Here is a 24,855-nt window from a genome sequence, read left to right as displayed (position 1 = left end):
TCCTAGAACTTGGGGCTGCCTTCTCCTAGGAAAAGTTGGGGGGGTCTCTGCCCTCCTCCTATCCCATGAAAATAAAGGAATGAGTTAGAGGTTGTATCTCCGACCTCTAAGGTTGTCCTGACCTGTCAGTGGGAAAACTGCTTAACTTCCCCCCATAGACCAGCATTTATGAGGTTTAGGGAAGGACCAGGTGGTCATGACCTGAGCCAGGACCTTTCTGAGTATGGCCACAGATGGCTGGCACTGGGCGACATCAACAGACTCACAGAAGATGCCCCAACCAGGAGAGATAGTAGCTAAGTACCAGTTAGTGTCCCCATCTTCACTTCTGGACAGAGTAGCACCTACCTTCCCACCACCCATCCTCCTGGTGGGCCCTGGGGGGATCCTGGCACATCCAGGTGACTCACACTGCCAGGGACACCGGTGGTGTCCAGAAGACATTTTCCCCCTTTTGTTCCCTCACTGCCTCTCCTGTGCTCTCGTGCTGCCCAACACCTGCTCTTAGAAAGTGCCTGGCAATTTTTGGTAGATAACTGTGAGCCATCTAGAAACCCTATCCTCCCCACAGAGATTTATAATTGAAAGTGCTTTAAAACCTAAATAGTAACAATTGCACCTGCTACTGTTTGCCAGACCCTGTGCTACACATTTTGAATATATTGTCTCCTTTATTCTCTCAACAAACCCTCCAGGTGTGTGTTATGGGCGTTATGCCCATTTTTCAAATGATGAAACCAAAACTTGGAGGGATCGAGTAACTGACCCAAGTCACTTAGCTAGTCAGTGGCAGAGATGAGACCCAATCTCAGACACATCTCCCCCCAAGAGGGCGTGCTCGTAATCTACTGCGGATAAATGTGTTATAGGTACGCGGAGGTACCGCTTCCTGGAGCGGCTGGAAACCTGAGCCAGTAGCTCCCAGCTACAAGAAGACTGGTCCCTTTACCCCAGTGGGCCATCTGCAATATCATTGTCTTGAAAAAGGGCGAGAAAGACAGCCTGAGCTAAGCTTTCTCCTACCAATGGATAGAAAGCCTATCAGGAAATTTTAGACATTTACCAGTAGATGGCAATGATGGAGGGAAACAAGGAGATATTTTCTATCCCCATGCAGGAACAAAATCTATGATCTTTACAAGTTTGTGACTGTAAGGAGATTTATCGTTCTTAATCAAGACTTCCAGAAGCTAGGGGCTTCCAGAAAACCTGTGGCAGGTCTGTTTTTTTGAGGGTACAACTTGTCGTGCTGACGGTAGGGTCCCACTTCCCGGAACCAAGCCTCCATGAATCCTTTGCTTACTCTGAAAAGGCAGCCAGAGGCTTCATCTCACTGTGGCTAACTGTCTTCTGAGACTCTTTGCCCTGCAAAATCAGTGTCATACGCTTCACACCCACTAGGAGGGCTGATTAAAAAAAGGAAAATAACAAGTGTTGGCAAGGACGCGGAGAAATTGGAACCTTCGTACATTGCTGGTGGGAATGTAAAACCACTCAGCCGCCGTGGGAAACAGTCTGTCAGTTCCTCAAAAAGTTAAATATAGAATTACCATCTGATCTAGCAATTCCACTCCGAGGTTCATACCCAATAGAACTGAAAATGAGTGTTCAAAACAATACAAGAACACACATGTTCATAATAGCACTATTCCCAATGACTAAAAGGTGGAATGACTCAAACGTCCATCAGCAGACAAATGAATAAATAAATTGTGGTATATACATACAATGGAGTATTAGCCATAAAAAGCAGTGAAGTGCTGACGTGCGCTACTATATGGATGAGGCTTGAAAACCTTACGCTCAGTGTAAGAAGCCAGACCCAGAGGGCAATGTATTGGATGATTTCATTTGCATGAAATATACTGAATAAGTACCTCCACAGACACAGAAAGCAAATTGATAGTAGCCAGGAGAAAGGGGGAGTGGGAAGCAGTTGGATACCAGTTGGGCAGAAGGTTGCCTTTTAGGGAAATGAAAGCCCAAACAATCCTGAACAATATAGTCAATTTCAATGTTTCTACGGAGCAGACCCAGAGAAACCTACTGCAGGAGGACACTGTCCTGGTTGGAGGGGCACGCCTGGCCCCCACCCTTACTGGCCAGCTGGCTTCTCAGGGGCACATATTGCTTCCTTTCCAGATGCTGCCTGCCTAGAAAACCACCCTCACTCATACCTTTCAAAGCTTTTTTTGTTGTTGCTGTTAACTTCAAAGTTAGGAAATGGCTACTTAAGATGCTATTTTCTGTCCTCTCAGGAACCAGGTAATTGAGGAGGTGGCTGGAGCCTGGCCCTGCTTTCTTTGTTCTGAAATATGTGCTCTCATTTCCTGGCCTCCCTTTCTCCTTATTCCCACCCTACCCTCCAGGGATTTTGGCCCTTTGTTCTGGGTGCCCACCCCCACCATGCCAGTGCTTTCTACCCAGTGGTCTGTTTGCCCCAGGGAGGTGGCCAGTCACCTGACCAGATAGTAGGTGAGCTGAGCTGCTACACACACACACACACACACACACACACACCCCGCTTTGTCAACAATCTTGCCAAAGGTCTGGAAGCTCTCTAAGGAGCTGTGCGTATGTCGCCTGACCTATGTAACACCTTAGCCCATGTGAATCCATGCTGCTGGTGGCATGGATTAGTTTATCAGATGAAATTAGTGTCTCCTGGAGGCCCGAGGGCATGAGTCAGCAGGCAGAGAGCTTTTATAGAGCTCAGTAGAGGCCCTGGAAAAGTCTAGCACTTCTGAGGCTGCGATCAGCTTTTGCAAAGCTTTCCCCAACCACCTGGCTTCTTAGCCCTGCAGGGAGCTGTCCAGGTGCTGATCTGTTTGAGTGCCATCTTCTGGGCCACCTTCAGACCTTGCTGCCTGGGTCTTTCTCTACCTGGTCCTGCTGCATTCGGCCCCAATCTATGGCCTTCATTTCAGTGGCACTTCCTTGGACACTCTGCAACTTTCTCCATGGTCAAAATGGAGAGGAGTCTTCATTTTGCTGATGGGCTCTCCTGCCCTTGGAACTGTTTTATAAGCAACAATCTAGTTGCCAAGGGGACAAGTTATGAGAGCAAGAGGCTGAACAGCTGGTCTTAGGGGACAGGGAGAGCAGCTTGGAGGATGGCCAGTGGGAATACGAGCGGCTGCTCCGTCACCCGGCAGAGACATGACCGGCTGTGTGAACACTCCCAGGTTTCACACGCTGCTGCATCAAGAGGGGGAGAGAGTGCATTCTAATTGAAGAAAAGAAATCCATTTTCAGCAGGCTACATTTGGAGGTCTGACCAGGCATTTAGTGGGCTGTGAAGAGGAGAGGGGCGTTAGCTGGGGGCGTGGAAAACTGCTCAGGCAGAACTCAGAGTTGACAGGAAAGGGAGGGGCATGGTGAGGTCTGAAAGGGGGAAGGGCAGGATAGAGACAATGTCCCTGTAGACACCTCCTCCACCAGCAAAGTCAAGTCCAGGACAAAAAGAGGGAAACTTAGGACTGAATCTGTGAACAAGGAAGAGCAGGTGAGTGAGCACTCTCACCTGGAGGTCGAGCACAGCTCTGCCTTCTAGTTCCCCACCAACCAACTAGCCTGGAAGCATCATTTTGTGACCCAGCCTTCACCTTGAGGAAGAACAGAGAACCAACCTCTTGCTTCTTGAAGTCTAGTATTCTTTGGGCCCTGAATATTCTCAGGGCTAGTGGCCCTGTCATCTCAGCCTTCCCCATTTCCCCAGGCATGCAGAATGTGTGGCCCCCAAACAGCCCCGGGGTTCCCCTACTGAGACCAGATCCTGTGTGCCTGGGCCCTAACAGCTGACCTAAAGGATGTGGCTGCTGTGCCCACTCGCGGCATAGGTGACACAGCACAGACGGAGCCTGAACATGCCATTCTCCCCATTCCCAAATTTCCCATTTCTAGGGAAAATTACTTCTTTAAACCTCCATTTCTCCCATTTCATCTGGAAATAAGGGATAGCAATGTCCTAGCCCATCAGGTTGTTGTGAGAACCAAACGTGTTAACACACAGAAGGCACTTAGCAGTGTGTGGCATGTAAGTGATATTAATTGTAATAGGTACTAAGATTGTTAGCCAACGCTCCCCTAGGGACAACTCTACATCAAGCTCAGTTCTTGCTCTGGCTTTACCCAGTTCTGCCTCTCCCAACCCGGATTTCTTCACTGGGCCCTCTTCCCTCCCTTCCAATCCCCTGACACACACGAAGACATACCCCACATGTCTGAGCTCATGCCCATTTCAAACTTGATCTGGATCTGCTGAGAATTTCTCATCTCCTCCATTCCAATACTATCAGTGGTCCCTTCATCTCTCTTATTACTCAGCCCCCATCAGTGTTGATGACCACTTAGGCCTGGAGTTTAGGGTTCCCCAGCCCATCTCCTCACTACACTGACAACATAGCCCATATGCTTCTGCATGAATTAGTCAGGTGTAGGTACTAGAAAGGGTAAGAAAGGAAGGAGGGAAGGAGAGATGAATCAGGTTAGGCTAGTAGTGACAAATAGCTCTCCAAATCCAGTGGCTTCAAACAACGACCTTTTCTTTTCTTGCTTGTGCTATGTCTGTCCAAGGTCAGCAAGGAAGCTCTATGCCTTGTAATCATTTCAGAGTGACAGAATGACATTCAGAGTGACAGAAGCTCTATTTTGACTAGTGTCTCCACAATCCCAAAGGAAGGGAAAAGAACATGGCAAAGCATTCAGAGGCCCCAAAGCTTCCACCTGAAAGTGACCACATGTCACTTCTGTTCATATTTCATTGGCTAAAGAACGTCCTCTGTCTAAGCATGCCTTCAAAAGGGCAACAGAGGAAATTTCCTGGGGCGCCTGGGTGGCTCAGTCAGTTGAGCATCTGACTCTTGATTTTGGCTCAGGTCATGATCTAACAGTTTCATGGGTTCATATCCAGCGTCGGGCTCTGTACTGACAGAATGGAACCTGCTTGGATTCTCTCTCCATTTCTCTCTGCCCCTCCCCCTCTTGCACTCTGTCTTTCTCAAAATAAATAAATAAACTTTTTTTTTTTTTTAAGGAGGGGCACCCGGGTGGCTCAGTCAGTCAGTCGGTTAAGCATCCGACTCTTGATCTCGGCTCAGGTCATGATCTCAAGATTTCATGAGTTTGACCCCGCATGGGGTTCTGCACTGACAGCGCAGAGCCTGCCTGGGATTCCCTCTCTCTGCCCCTCCCCCACTCATGTTCTCCCCTACCCCCCAAAATAAATAAATAAACATTTAAAAAAAGGAAACTCTTCCTGTGGGGTGGAGAGCACCAAACACCAAAACATATATACAAAGTCTCCTACTGGGGTATACACATCATGTGGACCTTCCCAATCAGTCCAACCCTCCCAAGACACCCAGCCCCCACCTCTGCCTCTAAGGGGACCTGACTGGACCTTTCCTCCTCTGAGACATAACTGGACATTTTCCTTGACATGAATACAAGGCACATTTTATAAAACTGAACGTGCTCGTGTGTGTGTGTGTGTGTGTGTGTGTTTCTAATTAAGACCTAACGCATGAAGCCCTCAGATTTGCTCGAATTGGCCCAGGATTCAGAAAAAGCTGAGGTTTTATGAAACTCCTCAACCAATAGGGAATGTATGAATTATTGAAAGGATGGAAAAAGAGACCCAGGGAGGAAGGGCTGCTCCATTATTCATCAGGCCCAGAGTCCCCAGGTCCCCAACCACTGCTGCTGGCTTTGACACCTACAGCATTTTCCCATTATGTGTACAGGGAGCGTTTCAAACACATCGTATCGGCAGCCTCCAAAGCAGGGCTCCCACGCACGCCATCCACTGCCTGTCTCATTAGCTCAACCCTGGGCTAAGAATGTCAGTATGTAGAAACCCTCCCTTCCCAGGGTTTCTGCTCACAGGTCTCCAGGCCTGAGGTCCAACTCCTTAAAAGAACCAGGCCTTTCACTCTGGCCCCAACATGTCCCTCCAGTTTTCTCCTCCTACCCTACGCCAGGCCATTTGCTTTGACTTCACACCTTTCACGTTCTCATACCTTTGCCCATGCTGGCCCCTAAGCCTGAAACTGAAACTGCTTTCCCATATGCCTTTGTCTACCGGGTGAACTTCTATTCATCTTTAAGACCCAGATCAGACAAAGGGCAGCTAACTTCTTCTGAGAGCTTGTGCGTGAGACATGTGTGCCAACACGATCTCAGCGAAGTGTCACAATAACCCAGGGAGGTGGGTGTTAGCACCAGTGCCAGCTACGTAATTTGCGGGGTCCAGTGCAAAACGAAAATGCTGCCCCTTGTTCCAAACCGAGAAAGAACTTCGAGATGGTAAAAGCAGATCGTGAAACCAAGCACAGAGTATTTTGAAGAATGAGCAGGTCCGTGGGACTGCACACATCACACGCCTGTGAGGTCAGCCCTGATTATTGAGGAGTAAACCAAAACTCAGAGGAGTTAAGTATCATGTCCAAGGTAACACAGCTTGTGAGGGGCAGAATGAGGCTGAAGACCTCATGCCATCTAATCCAAGTCCTTTTTTGCTCACCCTCGCATCTCCTGAGGTATCCTCACTTGCCTCGGGCAGAATGGCAGGGGAGGAGACTGTGAGCACCCCCAGAAACTGACTTTCCTTTTAAAGAGTGCTTTCTGCAGGCAATGGGTCTGTTACTTTATCTTGGGCATTGCAGGATGACTTGGAACACAAGCGTCACACAGATCAAAGAGGGAACTGATCTGGGGAGCAGGTGGCATTCCGGCGTCCTTCCATCGGCCCACAGGAGAGTCCACTCCACCTGCCATTCCCACCCTCATACCCTCACACCCACCCCCAGGCAGTCTGCTTCCACCACCACCCCCAACACGCGTACGCTCTTCAGTTGCCTGAGGCCATGGCTGCTGTCCAGCAGGGGTGACCCTGTACAACACAGAACCTGGGGCAGGATCTCTGACCTTTGCTGGGAATGTTAAACGCAGACCTTGAGAAAGACATACCTCCTGGCTGCAGAGTCCGTGTTTCATCTTTTCATAGCACCGATCCAGCTCCGCCAGTGGTTCTGTTTGCTGATTTATTTCCCCTGAAAAGCTTCAGTCCTGGGAACATCCGTCTTACTGATATCCATTCCTTCAGCAAATACTCACTGTGCACCTACTATGTGCCAGTCCTTCTGCCTTCGAGGAGCTCACAGGCACAGCCGGGGAGACTGCCAGTAAACTCGCCATTGCTACACTGGTGACAGCAAGAGAAGTCTCCTGAGTCCAGATGAGAGGAGGAGAAATTAATTACTGGGTCAGAGACAGCAAACCGAGTAAGGTCTTGGAGAATTTGTGGGAGTTTTCCCCGTGGAAAAGAGGGCAAGCCAAGCAGAAGGGACCAGCACATCTGGAAGAGTTTGGGGCTGCTGGGCATTGAGGGTTTGAGAGATGTGGACAGCCGTCCAAGGGTAAGAGGCCTTTCCTCCTGAGCAAGTTCTAGGGGCTGTGGGGGAGCACTCTTGGGGAAGTAGAAGAAGAGAGAAAAAGCTGGGAATTTTTTAGGCCTAAAATACTGTGAACAGAAATGTGGGGGTATACTTCCCCCAAAACCTTCAGTTGTCCCAGCTCCACATGGTCCCATTCACACACGAAAACGTTTTCCCGTGGTGCCCAGGTCAGATCTCAGCAGCAAAAGGGCTCCTGCCTTACAGTTTTCAACAAACATGTTCATTGCTGATGTCTTGTTATTGGCAACCTACCTTTGCCCCCAAACGCATAGATAGTCCATGTCTTTGACCGTTTCATTGTCTACAGAAATTTTACTGACCCCCCCCCCCCCCCAGCAGAACCTCCCTATGGCCTGGCTGGACAAGCTTACACCCTGGAGATTCATCCTTGCAGGGAGGCGCCTCCTACTCAGAGCAGATTCCAGGGCTGCTGGTCTGTGAGCAAGCCCCCCACACACATACTGGACAAGGCGACAGGTCAGGCTGCCGTTGCAGAGAAGTGAAGGTGGGCTAGTGTTCAGGCCAGAATGGGTAACCCTTGGGTGCCAGTATCCAATCTGACCGGACAGGCCACCTTGGCCCCAGATGCAGCTTTCAAATTAGCCATCAAGTCACAAATACTTATTGAGCACCTACTGAGTGTCTAGGGCCCAGGGAATGAAGGACACATACAAACTGAAGAAAGAAGAAACTAAAAATGTTGGTTGCTATCATGTATTGTACATGTGTTTCCACTCACGGTGCAGAGGGGCGAACAATCTGCTTAATGCTACAGAAAGCAAGCATAGCACTAGAGTCTTGAAAAGCACAGATCCTGGAGCCAGACAGACCTGAGTTGCAATGCTGGCCCTGCCAGTTTCCAGCCGTGTGTCCTCAGGCACATCACTTCACCTCTCTGGGCCTCAGTTTTCTCAGCGGTAAAATGGAATTGTTGGGAAGGCTTTAAATAACTTCGTGCACACAAAGCGCTCTGAAAAGCCCGCAGGGCACTGGAAGTGAACAATAAATACCAGCAGACCTCGGCGTTGTTGTTTTTATCCTTAGTTATTACTAAGCAGAAGCAGCTGGGATTTGAAAGTCTGACTAAAGTCGGGGGGTGGGGGGGGTCTCAGTCAACCCCCATGCGGCCCCGGAAGCCTCTCCTCCCCCACCCCGGGCCCCTACTTTCCACCCGCAAATCCCGCGAAGGTGCTTCCCCGAGACGTGCTCACCGCCCCGGGTGGAGCCCGGCAGCCGCAGGGTCCCGCGGCCCGCCCTCCGCTCGCCGCGCGGGGGCGGGAAAGCCCCGCCCTCGGCCCCGCCCCCTGCCCGCCCCTCCCTCTGCGAGTTCGGGGCTCCGGCTGCGGCGGCTGCTGGGTCACCCGCGCGGAGCGGTTCGGCCGGACGCGACGGGACGGGCGCCCGGGTGCCTGGCGCCGAGCCTCCCGCGCGGCGCGCCGAGCCGGCGAGGCACCTGCGACCTGGGTCGGGGGCCGCGACCGCTCCAGCGAGGTAGGAGCCGGGAAGCCGGGGTAGGGAGGGTGGGGGAGACCGGCTCTCCCATCCTGGGGCGCGGGGTGGCGGTGAGGGGGGGAGGACGACCTCTCGCCGGCGCCTCGGCCCCTGCGCGCGGCCGCCCCCCCCCCCCCGATTCCCGCGGAGCCAGGGGCAGCGGCCACACTGCCCCTCGCGTGCGCGCATGCAGGTCCGGCGCGGGGAAGGTAGGGGCCGCGTGGTGGCGGGTGCGCGTGTCCACGCCTGTGTGTGCGCGTGTGTCCGTGTGTGTGCGCGCGCGTGTCGGGGATGTGCGGGGGAGGAGATGACGCCCCCTGTTCGCCGGCGCTGCTGGGCAGTTCTTGTTGCCCACTCCAAAGCTGAGGGCACACTCGAAAGACGGGCTTGAGTGGGGCCGGCAAAATTATCCGCGTAATGCGGGAGAGAAAGCCCCCCCCCCCCCACCTGTTGAGCTGGGCTGCCCACCTGTGCCTCGAATTCCCCGCTTCTCCTGCCTGACCGCGAGGACGGCGAGGATGCCTGGGTCTGGTGGGGTAGGGAAAGTGCCCCTGCCAGATGCCACGGAGCAGAGGTGGACACGGAGGGGAGCAGAAGGTGGCGGGCATGGGGACCCGCTGGCCGGGGCTGAGTGTGAGCGCTCAAGCCAGGAGGCACGCACCGAAACATTCCCCCCGTCACTCCAGAGCCTCCCTCCTCCCCATTTTAATTACTTGAACTGCCTTTGCCCTCATCCTCATTGGGTAATTGATGAAGGTTAGTTCGTTAAAAAATTTAAAGCGAAGTCAGATGGTCACTTCTTGGGACCGAGAGGGATTTAAGAGGTAATTCCTGGAACGTGGCGGGGGAGGGCAGAGGATCCTGTTCCGAGCCCCTCCCAGTGCTGACCCTGCTCGGTGCGGGGTCGCAATGGCCAGGTGCAGCCTTGGGCTCTCATCCGCCTTCTAGAACTCGCCAGCCACCTCGGCGTCCGTGTTTATGGTTGAGGAGGCTCTTGTTCAGAGAAAGGAAGGGATTCACCCACTTTGTGGGATTATCGGCGACTAGACGGGAGCTGGACCCAGGACAGGGTTCCCAAGTGAGAGACAGACGTCACACTCCAGCTGTCACCTGTGCTGCGTCCTGCCCCACACCATCCCAGGGAACAAAAGCTGGGACTTCCTTCTTGGCCACATTATGCCACTCCCTCATCTGTCTCAACCTCAAGGCTTGATGAATTCACAGCCCGGGTTGCAGGGAGGGCGGGGGGACTTTGGTTTCGAGCTGACATTCTGGCTTCAGGACATCTCAGGACCGCAGGCATCTGGGTGACAGATCGGCTGTGCCTCTCTGCTGACACCACAGCCAGCACCCCTCCCAGAGTCTCCTGCCTGCCTGAGAAGCCCTAAATGTGCCTCACTTCTCTGCTAACGTGACGGCTGGAGAGAGCTGGGGGCATCCTGTCACAGGGTCAGGTCCCCAGGGTGCCTAGAAAAGGTGACATTTGTAGCGGTGCCTAAGGCATCCCCATCCCAAACTTCTACCTTCGTCTTAACTTGTAGGAGGCAGTGGACACCCTGAGGGGCGAGGGGTGGAGCCAGGGCCGCCCTGTCCACGTGTGTCCAGTTGGTGAGACCTTGGCATCCTGGCAGCAGGCTTGTGAGAGCTCAGCCGCTCTCAGGCTGTGAGCTGGGGTTCTGGGACTTGGGGCGGGGGAGGGGAACCCAGGGGGGAGGTCGGCTGAGTTGGTCACAGTTGGCTGGAGGAGGCAAGCCTGATGTCGTGGTGGAAAACACGGGCTCCAATCCCAGCTGGATCACTGACTTTGTGACTTTGGCCGAGTCACAGAAACACTTGGAGGCTCAGTTTCCTCTTCTGTAGAATGGGGCCGGGACACAGATGTCAGTGTCGGGCTCAATGGCGGTGTTCCGGGCTGCTAGTCCCTGCTTCCTCCAGCCCCCAGCCTGACTCTCAGCCACTGTCCTTGTGGGAGGCGACTGTGAAGCTAGGATCCCTCATGCCATCCTGAGCATGGGGGGGAAGGGGGGGCGTGGCGGTGGTGTGAGTTTTGGTATCAGGGTAGCTCACAGATTGAGCTCGGGGTCCCAGAAAGTGAGGATGCGAGAGTTGGAACCCAGTCTCCACCAAGCCCTGCCTCTGGGAGAGCGCGTGCTTCTGCCCTGTCTTCTAGCCACCAGTGTCCTGGGCCTGCCCACACAGCCTCCTGACTCATTCCTAGGTGGTCACCGGTCATGTGCCTGCTCTTTCCTTCCATCCTGGATCCGGGTCAGCCTTCCTCCCTGGCAGAATCAGGGCCAGCTACGTGTGACTTCAGAGGCACCAGGAAAACCCCTGCCTGCCACCTGCCAAATGTCCTGTCTCCCCAGCCCTGGCTGCCTGCTGCCTAATATTCCACCATTAGAGACTCCTTCCTTTCGCTCATGGCCTCATACCCATTTGTCAGCTATGAAACCTTGTGACTCATTTAAAAGCTTTCGGGACCTGTGTGCGAGGGGAGAGGGAGAGGGCGGAAGAGAGAGGGGAGACGAAAGAAGGTGGGGAGAGCAACAGGGAGAAGAAAGTGCTTTTCCAGCCTCAGAGTCTACAGAGAAAGGCCCAGTTGTGAGCCCAAGGAGGCCCCAGAGGGAAGGAAAGATTCAGGCAGACGGGGCAGGGCAGGCGGCAGGCAGAGGAAATTGTGAACGTCCAGTGGGAATTCTCAGTGAGAATGTGGGGTGGGTGGCCCGCGGGGGCAGCAGGTGTTATATAGAAGTTTCCAGCCCTCTGCCTGGGGTGGGGCCTTTGCAGCCTGTTTCAGAGGTGAAATAGACCCAAGGCAAAAGCCTCCTTCCTTTTCTGCCGCTCCCCCTTCCCCCCGGCACACGGCCATGTGGTGGTTAATGTATTCTAGGGCGGTGTTCTCTGCATTTGGAGAGCCTGGGCTCCTCACGCTGGCTGTTTAAAGCTGTCAGTGGTAATTTGTTAGGTCAGCAAAAGGCCTGGGCTGAGCAGGACCACGGGACCTTTCAACTCCTGTGATGCCCTGAACATCCCACGTCCTTCCTCAAAAGAGCAAAAACCACATCATTCACTCAGACCCACAAGTCTCCTGGGCTGCTAGAGGCCCGGAGGTGCACGGCTCGGCTGGGATCACCCTCAAACGTGGTCCTCAAAGATCTCCCTTGTGGAGGTGGTTCCTTGCCCCGGTGGGCGTGTGGGGGCAAGTTTCGGGGGGTACGGGGATGAGAACTGACCGTCCCTGCCCAGGGGGTCCGTGGACAGGCTGGATGCGGGGAGAGGCAGGCCAGCATCACCCCGGCCCTCAGAGAGCCTGGAATATATCCTGACCACATAGCCGTGAGCTGTTTGCAGCCCATCTGAGCACCGCAGAGAGCAGAGCTGAGACCAGAGAGAAGTTACAGGTCACCAGTATGACCTGTTGGCCATGAACTCCCCAATGACAACCATTTAAAAAAAAAATTGAGGTGTAATTGACATTTAACGTTATGTTAGTTTGACGAGCATTCTTTTCTTTTCGGTTTATTTATTCATTTTGAGAGACAGCATGCAGGTGCACAAGTACAGGAAGGTCAGAGAGAGAGAGAGAAGGAGAGAGAGAATCCCAAGCAGGCTCTGCACGTCCACAAGGAGCCCGGTGCCGGGCTCGAACCCACGAACCATAAGCTGAAGTTGGACTCTTAACTGACTGAGCCACCCAGGCGCCCAGTTTGTTGAGTGGTCTTGAAGATGAGTCTCAGTGCTGTCTGTTCTTGGATGATGATGTTAACGGCAGCAACTCTTCATTCCAGCACAGTCATTTATTGAGCACCTACTGTGTACATGGTAGTGACTATTCTGTGATGAAAATACAAATGTGGTATGACTAGCTTTCGGGGCCAGATTATTCTTTGGCAGGGGCTGTCCTCCGTGTTGTAGGATGTTTAGTAGCATCCCTGGCCTCTGCCCACTAAATGCCTCCTCCCGTGGAGACAACCACAGATGCCTCCAGACATTGCCTAGTGTCCCCTGGAGGGGGAGGGGGGCAGACTCGCCCATAGCTGAGAACCACTGGGGATACAGCTCTGAACAGAACAGACAAAATTCAATCCCGTTCCCTGAGGAGCAAGAGTTCTGAAGAGGGAGTTGAACAATAAATATGCTCACGAGGAAAAAATTTAGTAGGCTGTCTGTGAAAATGCTAGAGAGAAGGACAGGGCAGGGCAGGGGGTTTGGAGGGTGGGGGTGGGGGTGCCGTTTTCAAAGGGGCTCCTACCCGGTGTGACCAAGAGGCTGGAGAAGGAGGAGGAAGAAAGTGAGGCAGAGATCTGGGGAGAGAGCCTTCCAGGCAGGGGCAAGAGACAGTCCAAGAGCAAGGAGGACAGAGGTGGCCGGGTGGCAGCGGACTTTGAAACCACACGGAGGGGAGTTCAGATCCCAGCCCAGTCACTGGGTAGCTGTGTGTGGCCGTGGGCTAGTCCCAGAACCTTCCTGAGCCTCGGCTTTTGCAGGGACTCGGGCCCTGTCCTCAGCCCTTCCCGCTGCCCGTGCCAGCTCGTGTGTCCCCTCTTCTCCGTGCACGTGCCAGTGGGAAGCCAGAGGGCAGGCAGAATCCCCTCCCCCCTTTCTCCCAGCTCCAGGCTCTTGTTCTGGACAAGTGCATCTATTCACTGAGCTGCAGCAACGCCATCTGGTGAGGTCAAGGCCAGTATCTCCGGAGGTCAAGAGAAGTTCAGCCCTCCAGCTCCCCTCTCCCTCCTCCCCCTCCCCTCTTCCTCTCCCCCCTCCCTTCTTCCTCTTCCTCTCCCCTCTTCCTCTCCCCTCCCCCTCTTCCTCTTCCTCTCCCTTCTTCCTCTTCCTCTCCCTTCTTCCTCTCCCCCTCCCCTCTTCCTCTCCCCCTCCCCTCTTCCTCTCCCCCTCCCCTCTTCCTCTCCCCCTCCCCTCTCTCTCTCCCTCTCCCCCTCCCCTCTCTCTCTCCCTCTCCCTTCTCCTTCTCCCCTCTCCCTCTCCCTCTCCCTCTCCCTCTCCCTCTCCCCCTCTGAGGGCTGAGGAAATGGAGCCAGAAACATAAAGCAACTTCCCTGAGATCACAGGGCTGGTAAGCGGTAAAGCAGGGACGGACCCCAGGTGTCTCTGACGTTCAAGGAGGCAGGCTCTCCCTGCGCAGCTCTGTGTCGGCAGCTGAGGACATGGAGGCATTAAAAGGGGAGAGAGAAGTCTTGGGAGGGAAGGAGGGACACGACATTTCAAGGGCTACACTTTGGAAGGAGGTCACCAAGTTTTGATGACCCTCCTTGTTTACTGTTTGTTTTTTTTTTTTTTTAATTTTTTTTTTCCAACGTTTATTTATTTTTTGGGACAGAGAGAGACAGAGCATGAACGGGGGAGGGGCAGAGAGAGAGGGAGACACAGAATCGGAAACAGGCTCCAGGCTCTGAGCCATCAGCCCAGAGCCCGACGCGGGGCTCGAACTCACGGACCGCGAGATCGTGACCTGGCTGAAGTCGGGCGCTCAACCGACTGTGCCACCCAGGCGCCCCTTGTTTACTGTTTTTATTTTCTTGTTTTTGAAGTAGTTGTGTCACGGCAGAACAATTGGGAAATGAGACTCATTGTGTGTAATTCCAGAGAGCAGACTCTGAATGGGAAAGGAAAAGATGTTGGGGGGGGGGGCAGGGGTAGCTCTGGTGAAGCCTCAGGCACCCTTCTGCTTCCTTGGTGTTGCTGCCCAATGTGGGGTTCCCCCGCCTCCCCAGAGTTCAAGGTCAGGCTGCCTGGATCACCACCCAGCAAGGATGCCGCAGGAGGTGTTCCTGCTCCAGGAGTCTGGACATGCGCGAGCCCCTCACGGAGGGAGACAGCATGCCATTGACTCAGGCACTTGCCCAAGGGCGGAAACTGAGGCAGCTGGCATGGGCTGGGAGTGGGGGGGGGGTTGGATGGAGGTGTTGCTCTTGCGTGGAAAGGAGCCAGCTGCCAGCTGGCCCTAGGTCAAGGAGGCAAGAACCCCTGGAATATGGCAGTATTCCAGCTGCCCTCCCGGTGGGGATTCTCGAGCAAAAGGCAGGGGCCGCACCAGGAGCTTGGCATGGAGGGCTTGGCTGGGCAGGCTTGGCTCCCTGGCTCAAGTGGGAGAGCCCGCGTCGGGGAAGGGGACACTCTGGGGACCTGAGATGATGAGCCACAGCATGTCTGTGCTGTCCACCCCAGGGACAGACCCTCTCGAGAGCATGGGTCCCGGGTAGTCCTCCCGTTAAGAGGAGACAGCAGGGATGACTGTAACAGTAATAGAAACTAGCCTCTGTTGGGTGCTTATCACATGCGAGGTCTCGTGTAAGGTTCCTGCTGTCCAGTCCTTACGAGATACACCGTGCTGCCGTGTCCCTTTGCAGACCGGGGACCGGGCTTGGCTGGTAAGCGTTGGCGTGGGGGTGTAAACCTAGGCTCCCATCGTGAATGCCCCCGCCCCCATGCTGGGCAGTGGATGGAAGGAGCTCCGTCATCGCTCCATGCGACCTTGGGCACGTGATTTTACCTCTTTGAACCTCACTTTCCTGAACTGTAAAATGAAGGGCAGAGGAGTTACCGCGCAGGGTTGGTGCAATGATAAAATTAAAAGGGAGACGACAGACATCATACGACGTCAGACAACAAAATATGCCCAGTATGTGGTGGCCTCTCGCTTTGTCTTCCTGGCCCTGTGGACACGGAGCCTGTCACACCCTCTTCGTGATGTCTGAAAGAGGTTCTGCTGAAATCTGAGGCCAGCGGATCCTTCTAGGTGCCTTGTCGGTGACCTTGGCACCGAAGGCAAGATCAAGTGTAAAGGCAGTGGATATAATGATTGCTCCCATACGTGTCCCCTGCTCTGGGCCTCCCATGCTGACCTTGTTGAGTTGCCAGGCAACTCTATGAGGTCATTACCATTAACCATATTTCATAGGCAAAGAAACTGAGGCACAGAGAGGTCAGTTAGCTTGCCCAAAGTCAGCCACAGCATAGGTAGAGCCACAATTTAAACCCAAGGAGCCCAATGGCCTTTCTGAGATCCTTGGAATTTGTAAAAAGGGAAATGTTTCCAAGTCACCAGGCCCAGGGTCTGACTCTTCCAAAATTCTCTTCTCCTTCCCTTCATTTAAAGCAAAAACACTTTGGGGCACCTGGGTAGCTCGGTTGGTTAAGCGTCTGGCTTCAGCTCAGGTCATGATCTCACCGTTCGTGAGTTCGAGCCCCACATCAGACTCTGTGCCTGGCACCTGCTACAGATTCTGTGTCTCCCCCGCTCTCTGCACCCCCCTCTCTCTCTTTCTCAAAAATAAATGAACTTACAAAATTTTTTTAAAGCAAAAACATTTCACCAGACAGGAACCAAGGGGACGTAATGGACTCAGCTCAGGGGTCACTTCCTCCAGGAAACCTTCCCAGATGTTCCTTAGCTAGGGACCCTTGTTTGTGCTTCTGCAGCATTCCCAGCACACCTCCATCAGCCGACTTGCCCCCAGGACCGCCAGCATCCATTCCTCCCCCCTTCCCCACTAGGTCAGGGGCTTGCCAAGTGGTGCCTTCTACCTGTTTAATGACCTTCACTCCTGCTGGTTACAGGAATCCGTGCCCAGTGCTTCCTTTGCCCTTTGCAAATCTGCTCTCACCCACAAAGCTTGTGTTCACCAGTGGCATTCACAATACCTCCCAGAGGTCAGTTCCCAGGCGTTAAAGGCAAGTTCGGGACTTCTGTCCCTGGGGTCCGGGGCACGAGGTCTCGGGCTGCTCCTGGAAGCAGCGGAGTATCTGCTCCCGAATGTACAGTGACAAGACCTTAAAAACATGTCCCACCTGCCCCGCGGCTGCAGGACCGTGTGGTGGGTAAAAGGCGTGGCCAACAGAGGCCGAGTTCTCCGACGCGACGCGAGGCAAAACCGGGAGGGAGGCTGGAGTTTGCTGAGCAGTTACTTTGCGCCGGCTGTGTGCCCAGCACCTCGTGTCTAGACCTCCTCTGATCCACTCGGCAACCCCCACTGTCCCCGCAAAACAGTTGCTTGTATGCACACACTTCTGGCCTACACTCCTTAAATTGTGCGGTGAGTCGTGCTCTTTGATATAAATAGATGCAATCCTCAGGGGGTTTGTGGTGAAATACACATAACATAAAATCTCCCTTCTTAACCACCTTAAAGTGCACAATTCAGTGGCACTTAGTACATTGAAACACTGAGCAACCATCACCACCTTCTAATTCCGGAACATTTTCATCATCCCCAAGGGAAACCCACCCACCAAGTCCCTCCGCCAAGTCCCCGGCAGCCACACATCTGCTTTCTGTCCCTATGCATTTGCCTCTTGTGGACATTGCATGTAAATGGAACCCTACAGCGTGTGGCCTTTTGTGTCTGGCTTCTTTCGCTCGGCGTGATGTTTTCCACGTTCACCCGTGCAATGTCAGTGCTTCGTGCCTTTTTAGGGCTGGATGATATTCCGTTGTGTGGATATGCCACATTTCGTGTATCTGTTCGTTCATTGACGGACATTTGTTTAGGTCTCTCCCTTGGCAATATTATGAATAATGCTGCTCTGAATATTCACATACCAGCCTTTGAACACCTGTTTTCAGTTCAAGAGCTTTTTAACTATGGTTTCCTAGGTTCTATGAACATGGGAGCTCAGCGCAGTTAAGTAAGTTGTCCAAGGTCACGCAGCTGTTCACAGGGAGAGCCAGAGCTTGAGCTCACGTGCTCTGCGCTCTTGACGGTGAACCTCTTCTCTTCCAGTGCTCGCAGGAGGCCGGGGTCTTGGGCTCAAGCTTCCTAGGAACGTCGCTCTGTTCCTGGCTCCTGACTTGGCACCTGGCATTCCCCTGCCTCGCATGGCTTGCCCTCCAAACAGAGGTCCCACCGAGTGTGGCGCCAGGAGCATCATCCTGGCAGCCATGAGCAGGAAGCGTTGGCATGCCAGGAAGCAGTGCCTTCCTCCATGGGATAATACATTCAGACAGCACCCACCGCCAGCCATCGCCCTGGGAGGCAAGCGACTTCTTGCGTAGATCTCACTTGCTCTCAAAATAGGTGGCTGTTCCCTGGCGGGTGACCTTCACTTGTACGTCCTCATCCTGGAGACCCAAGGCGCCTTGGTCAGCCTCCTTGCTTTTCAGGAGAATGCCAGGTGCTCTGGGGCTGGCAAATGCGGAGCACCAAGGCCAACTCCATCCTGCCAGGGCACAAGGCACCTCTTTGATGGAGCCCAGGGCATGGGCTGTGAGTGATGTGGTCAGGAGGGCCCCCGCCCCCGCCCCGTTATTTCCTGGAGGGGATGCTGTCTCCTGAAGAGGGTAGGCGGGATTTGCTGTGTGCATGGAAAATGCCTTTATTTTTTCCACCACCTGCATCAGAATAGCTGTTCCCACCCACTTTCAACTCCAAAGCTACCCTGAGACCACCTCTGGCCTTGCTCCTGCCCCATTGCAGGAATCTTGACCTTTCTCCTAGGTAGTAACCCTGATAACCCAGGCCACACAACCTGACCCTCCTGGAGTCCACTCCTGTTTGGTGCGGTGGAGACACTGGGGCTCTGTGGTGTCAGAAGGAAGGCACAGAGCCCACGCCTACCTCTCTCCCTGTCTGTGTGACCTCAGGCCGGCGCATGTCCTCTCTGAGCCTCAGACGCACATGAATGGGGAACGTCAAGGCGGCACTCACAGAGTATCATGACAACTGAGTGAGACTGACGTCTAGAGAAGCAGCTGGAATACTGCCTGGTCAATGCAAAAGTTCACAAATACATGCTTCCCCCCTGGCTTTCCCTCCCTGCGTTGGTCAAGTGCTCTGCCTCACCTGCTCAATGGGGGCCCGACAGAAGTGAACCTGGGACCTCCCAGGTCTGCTTGCTGCCCAAGCCCAGGTCCAGATCTGAGGCCCTCATTCCAGGGGAAGGCCTTGTCAGCTGTAGAAGTTGTGGGTGGGCTGGCCACAACCCTCTCTGGGCTTCAACAATCGAGAGCATTTGTAGCAGGAATCCCTACCCACCTTCAGATGCAGAAGCCTCACAGGGAGTTCTAGTGTGCAACTCTAGCCGCAGTGATGGTGCATGTCGGTAGAACCATGATGGAATTATGATCAGAGCAAGCCCAAATGCAGAGGCCCCTCTGGGCTGGGCCGCGATGCTAGGTTACTAGTCCTCACACCCATCCCTGAGGGGGCCCTAGGTCTCTATTTTTATCCTCTCTTTATAGATGTAGAAACTGAGGTACAGGCAGGTAAAGACAACGTACCCGACGTCACTGAGCTAAAGTGACGGAGCGGGGATTTGAACCCAGAGCAAATCTGAATGAGGGACACTTGATTTTGGTAACTTCTTGGGACACAGCCCCGGGGCATGAACTTGCAGGGGGTGGGTCCTTCCACCTCTCATGCTTCCTTTGCTCTGGGGGCATTGATTGCCCCCTGAGGGCACAATTAAAAGGGCCCCCAAGGTGGGAGCCCCCTCCCAGCCCTCTATATCCTTGGCTGACATGCTGCCCCTCTCTGAAACCTTCTGTGGGACATTGCTCCAGATTTCCAGGCACCCCTCTGCCTTCCCTCCTCCTCCTTCCACAGGAAACTTCCAGAAGCTTGAGGGGTGAGCAGCTGCTGAGTGCCAGGAGCTGTTTCAAGCCCCACATACTCTACTGTGTTGCATCCTCTTAGCACCTGCACCAGAAGTATTATCTCAAGTTCCTAGTTGAGAAGATGGAGGGCCTAAGAGGTTAATTAAAATGTCCAGATGAGAGCACATAGTATGCCATGCAAACTGGGGGGCCGGAGACTCAAGACCAGACGTTGGCTGATGATGGTGCCAGGTGTGGGCTGGGCCCTGAGTGTGAGTCACTTCATGCACTCCTCATTATGTTCCTAAAATTGGTGCTGTGACTGTCTCCATTGAGAACATGTCTCTACAAATTCAGACTAAAGTGTTAGTGGCTGATAATGCTATTTGTACCCGTTGGATTTCAGCTCAGCTTTGAAGGTACTTGAGCCCAAGGCAGGTAGGAATTTTATCTCTGCAAGAGAGATGGGTTTGGGGCTATGGTAGGAGCCCTGCCTCCCTTCTTTAACCTTCTCCCTTTACCACCACCCCCATCAGCTGGTGACCTGTTCAGACTCTGCTGAGCAGACCCCGGTGCTGTGAGCAGAGAGGAGCCAGGGCATCCAAATTAGATAAGTAGGTGGCCCTTGCACACTGATTGAGAACTAGCTGTCAACCCATGGGCCAGCAGGCAACGGCTGGCCATTAAGGGCACACCACTGGGTTCACCCAGCTTCAAGATCAATTCCTATCAAAACCACAGCCAGCATTTGTTTTCTGTCCTGCTTCTGTGGAGGGAAATAAAGCACAGGAGGCACAATATAGAGACATCATTCTCCACTATTGATTTCTCCCACACCCTCTCACTTGCCTCTGGACCGGAACGTCTGTCTCCCTCCTGACGGATGTGTTGTTGTGAGAAGGGTGAGGAGCACTCATCACGTGAGGGGCCCCAGGACACCGCACTGGGCAGGAGGGGCTCCGGAAGGGAGTGAATTCAGCACGGGGCGGGAGGCAGAAACAGCCCGCTGTGCCCGGTTCCTACCCCCGGGAGGGGCAGGTCCAGCACCGGTCAGCTCAGGGGGCCCCTAACACTGAGTCCTGGGGATTGCACTTCCTGGCTGAGCGGCCTCCCAGGGCTCTGTCCTGGGGTCTGCCTGGGAAAGCACCCTGCCTCTTTGCGGGGGAGAATGGCGTGAACACAGGCAGAGGACTGTACCCCAGAGGATGCAACGTCAAGTCCTCCCTGGGCCGAACACCTCTCTCAACCGTGCTTTTCCTGCCTGCAGAATGAATCATGCCCTCCATAACACCATCTTCCGAGGCTTGATAGGAGAATCCAGGAGGTCACAAACCTGTATGAAAGCATTTGTTAAAAACATCATTAATGCTGAGAGTCAAGGTCAGTGCAGTCAATCGATCAGCAAACACTTCTGCACCCTGTGGTTTCTCCCTGTTTGCCTGACGGCTGACCCCAGGTCCCTGGGTGTGTAACCTCTGTGGGATCGGAAGGTCAGACTATGAAGGTGCAGAGTCAAATAAGCAAGAAAGAAGATGAGATAGAAGAATGAAAACCCGTTCTTCCTCTAGGAGGTGGGTCCCAGGACAGCTCCCTGCCAGTCTGGCGAGCAGCTGAGTTCGGTCAATCATCAGCCAGCTAGTAGAGGTGAGAAAGCAAGTCGGTAGTCTGTCCCGCCTTTAACCCCGTGAGCCACTCCTGGGCCACAGATTCATCCAGAGAGCGTCCACAGGTCTGCCGGACTCCCCAGCATTCCCGTGCTGGTGTGGCTGCTTGCTTCACAACGTCCTTGTATCCTCCGCAGCCCCATTTCTGCTGCTCTCAGCCAGGCACTGAAATTGACAGGGGATGGGGGCCTGAGGACCCCATTAGTGGCCTGCAGAGTTCCATGTGACTTGGGCATTGCAGACTGAGGTCAGTTGTCCATTAAGCTATGGAACTGAACACTCCACTTAGCAGTGTATATGGGACACAGTTAAATAATGAAAATAAAAATAGAACATCGCAAGAGCCTGGGGCTGGCTGGCTTATGCCCCAGGAGGAAGCAGGGGAGGCCATTCCCGGGAGAGGGGAGGGAATTCACTGTCAGCCTACCTCTGCCATGAAGCTGCTCTTGTATTTTTCTTTATATATAGGTCATCTTTTGTTAATTTTTAAGTTAAAGGTCGTATATATGTGTCTGTGCTTATTATAGCACATTGGGAAATTCAGAAAAGTGGAAAGAGGCAGCCTTCCTTCCTCTCTCCGACTCTATTTTTGGGTGGGGGTGTTAGAGATCTCTGGTACCACCCCTAGGAAAGAAAGGGGAATGAAAACCCATCCCCCCCCACCCCCCACCCCCTCGGGCCCCATGCTGCACCACCACAGTCAGCCAGCAGGGGGCGAGTCAGCCACCTACCGTCTTACCCAGTCGGCCTTGTCCCTTAGCTTCAGGAAGACAGCTAATTAAAAAAAGGGGGAAAAGATCATTATGTTATTTTTAAAATGTGGCGCATCCGGGCGCCTGGATGGCTTGGTCGGTTAAGCGTCCGACTTCGGCTCTGGTCATGATCTCACGGTCCGTGAGTTCGAGCCCCGCATCGGGCTCTGTGCTGACAGCTCGGAGCTTGGAGCCTGTTTTGGATTCTGTGTCTCCCTCTCTCTCTCTGCCCCTCCCCCATTCATGCTCTGTCTCTCTCTGTCTCAAAAATGAATAAATGTTAAAAAAAAAAAATAAATAAAATGTGGCGCATATTTATTAAACATGTTTGGGGAAAATAAACAGTAAAGTGGAAAGAATAAACAAATTCATCCATGATCTTACTATCAAAGCATCACTCTTAATATTTTTATATTTTCCATCTCAGATTCTTGTTTTGCAAATTAGCAAACAAATCATCAGTATTTTTGCCCCACTTATTCTTCATTTAACATCGTCCTACTGTCATTTCCTTCAGTGTCAACATGAGAGTCCGATGGGTGGATAAAGCCACAGTTCATATATAACCCCTCCCTCCAGAAAGGCATTTTGGTGGTTCTGAGCATTTTGCTACTACAAACAACAGTGAATAAACACCTTTGTGTATTTTTGCACTTGTATTTATATCTATTTCCTTAGCAGCGGTTCCCAGAAGGAGAATTTTTGGGACTGAGAGCAGTGAACGTAATTAAGGCTGGATGTATGTTGCCTGGTGGTTTTCCATAAGGGGCACCCCCACTTTATTCTGTTGCCAGCAGAGTCTGAGGGTTACTGTTTCAGAGGTGAAGTTGTTTTTTCTTTCTTTTTTTTAATTAAAAATTTTTTTTAATGTTTTCATTTATTTTTGAGAAAGAGAGACAGAGTGTGAATGGGGGAGGGCAGGGAGAGAGAGACACACACACACAGAATCCGAAGCAGGCTCCGGGCTCCGAGCTGTCAGCACAGAGCCCGACGCGGGGCTCGAACTCACGACCCGTGAGATCGTGACCTGAGCTAGTCAGATGTTCAACCGACTGAGCCAACCCAGGCGCCCCAAAGTTATTTTTTTTTTTCCTAATTGAGCTTTTTATTTTGAGCTAATTGGAGATTTGCGTGCAATTGTAAGAAGTCACACAGAGGGATCCCATGAACCCTTTACCCGGTTCCCCCCATGGTAACACCTGCAGAATTACAGCACAAAGCAACACAACCAGAAGATTGACATGGGCGCCGTCTAGATGCAGCTCATTTCCACACCACAAGGGTCCCTCCTGTTGACACTGGCCTCCTCTCCCCGCCCTCACTCTGGTCTCTGATCCCAGCAAACCACTAATCTATCCTCCGTTTCTTCCTTTTTGTCATTTCAAGAACCTAACATAAATGGAATCATGAGGCAAAGTTTTAAAGACAATTATGGTCAAAAAATAGAGGAAACAAACTTACAAATAGAACTATAGAAAACACAATTTTGAATTGGCGAGTCTCCAGGCCAGCACTGCCCAACAGAAATAGAACGTGAGCCGTGTCATTTAAAATTTTCTGCAGCCGCATTTAAAAAGTATGAAGACATAGTAAAATTAATATATTTTATGTAGCTCAGTATACCATTTCAATGTATAACCAACATGTTTCTTTTTTAATTTTTCTTTAATGTTTATTTATTTTTGAGAGAGAGCGTGCACACAAGCAAGGGAGGGGGAGACAGAGAATCCAAAGCAGGCTTCTCGCTGTCAGCACAGAGGCCAGCGCGGGGCTCAAACCCACGAACCATGAGTTCATGACCCAAGCCAAAGTCGGACTCCCAACCTATTGAGCCACCCAGGCTCCCCGTCAACATGTAATCAATGTTTTAAAGACCATCAATGAGATATTTTACGTTCTTCCCCTGTAGTAAGTCTTAGAAGTCTGGTGCGTATTTTGTACTGACAGCACATCTCAGCTTGGACTGGCCACGTTGCAAAGTGTTCCAGAGTCACGTGTGGCTAGTGGCTGCCATATTGGATAGCTCTGCTTCAGTCCACGTTGCACTGAAAACCAACCAGGCTTGTGAGGGTCCCCTTGTTGGTTAGTGGCTCTCAACCTTGGCCACATATTGGAATCACATGGAATTTTTTTTAAGTATTGATGCCTCGCCCCACCCCCATCCAACCAGAGAGTAGGATGTAATTCGTCTTAGAAACAACCCAGCGTTGGGATTTCTTTTAAACCCCCCAGGTGATACTCATAGGCAGCAGGGATTCAGGACCCCTGGTTTAATAAGGGTTTGAGGTTGCGTCCTCTTCTATCCTGTCTGGCTGTGGGATTCTTGTAGAGGCCCTGGGGATGCCATTCTCTTCTCTCCTCTCAGTTCCTGACCCAACTTCCTAGAGAGCAGGCACTTCAGCAGTCCCTGAAGGTTTCTGTACCTCCCAGCCCTTCGGAGTCCCACCTCAATCTCTGCCTTATTCAGTTGGAGACAGTTATCAAGGCTAGTTTGAAAGGGAGATGCCCACAAGTTTCCTCACGAATTGCTCCCACCCCATCAGCGCCATCTTGTTACCCTGAATATTTCCCCCACTGGGATCCACCTCCTTCGTGGCCAGTCTCGCTTCCTTTCTAGATCAAGGAATAAAGATGAAGACGGGAGGAGAGCCCATGACCTACTTTATGTCACGGAATCCTCACAGCCACTCTGTAAAGGAGCGATCATTCCTGTATTATTGATGAGACTCTGAGAGGCTCAGTGCATTGCCTGAGGCCCCAGAGCCCATGCTTGCACGTCTGGGCTGGCCTTGACCATGTGGGCCAGTGGCATTATGAACTGAGCAGCCAGAGCCAGAACGAGAGTCAGGCTCATCCTGCTTTGCACTTCCTTTTCCAGACCAGGGCTTCTCCGTGGCTGATGGCTCTCAGGCCTGTGAGGTGTGTCGCCGGCTGAAAAG

General features: G+C 52.8%; 1 protein-coding gene across 1 annotated transcript in view; it reads left to right on the top strand.

Annotated features, from left to right (window-relative positions):
• The first annotated feature begins 8,823 nt into the window (after positions 1–8,823).
• Positions 8,824–24,855, top strand: part of CACNG5 (calcium voltage-gated channel auxiliary subunit gamma 5) — a 41,931-nt gene continuing 25,899 nt past the window's right edge. Inside the window, exon 1 of the mRNA XM_086687807.1 lies at positions 8,824–8,948. The gene's annotated coding sequence lies outside the window, so the exon portion shown is untranslated. The remainder of the gene's footprint in view (positions 8,949–24,855) is intronic.

This window comes from Puma concolor, chromosome E1, assembly GCF_028749965.1.
Source record: "Puma concolor isolate L17-30 chromosome E1, mPumCon1.1.hap2, whole genome shotgun sequence".
Classification (NCBI taxonomy): domain Eukaryota; kingdom Metazoa; phylum Chordata; class Mammalia; order Carnivora; family Felidae; genus Puma; species Puma concolor.
The sequence above is the reverse complement of the archived record's forward strand: the minus strand, read 5'-3'. Positions and strand labels throughout refer to the sequence as shown.